Source organism: Lipotes vexillifer, unplaced genomic scaffold (assembly GCF_000442215.2).
Source record: "Lipotes vexillifer unplaced genomic scaffold, Lipotes_vexillifer_v1.1 scaffold444, whole genome shotgun sequence".
In the NCBI taxonomy this organism is placed as follows: domain Eukaryota; kingdom Metazoa; phylum Chordata; class Mammalia; order Artiodactyla; family Lipotidae; genus Lipotes; species Lipotes vexillifer.
The window spans coordinates 2,576,588-2,576,944 of NW_006793488.1; the positions used below are offsets into that span (position 1 = coordinate 2,576,588).

At 48.5% G+C, this 357-nt stretch overlaps 1 protein-coding gene across 1 annotated transcript in view; it reads right to left on the bottom strand.

The window, feature by feature from the left end:
* Window positions 1-357, bottom strand: part of BLOC1S5 (biogenesis of lysosomal organelles complex 1 subunit 5) — a 40,384-nt gene that overhangs the window by 18,260 nt on the left and 21,767 nt on the right.

Consider the following 357-nt stretch of genomic DNA (forward strand, 5'->3'; position numbering starts at 1 on the left):
TCCTATAGAGTCTCCCCATGCACTTGTTCCCTTTGCTGATTTTGCTCTGCATCCTTTTGCCATAATAGAGTTCAGCCACCAGTACAACCACATGCTGAGTCCTGTGAGTAACCAATGAACCTGGGGGTAGTCTTGGGGACCCCCAGCCCATCCCCCCTTCTGAAAGCTGAGCTTAAACCACCCTTCCACTTGGGTGGGCTAGACTTAGTGACCTGCTTCCAAAGAATAGAGCAGGGAATGAGCAAAATATTAACTTTACAGTGGAGTCAATGAAGGTGACCTCATCAGTGATGTCATGGTGACAGCACGCACCTCCCAATGTAACGTGACAAGAAAGGCTCTTTAACCTCTCTGGTA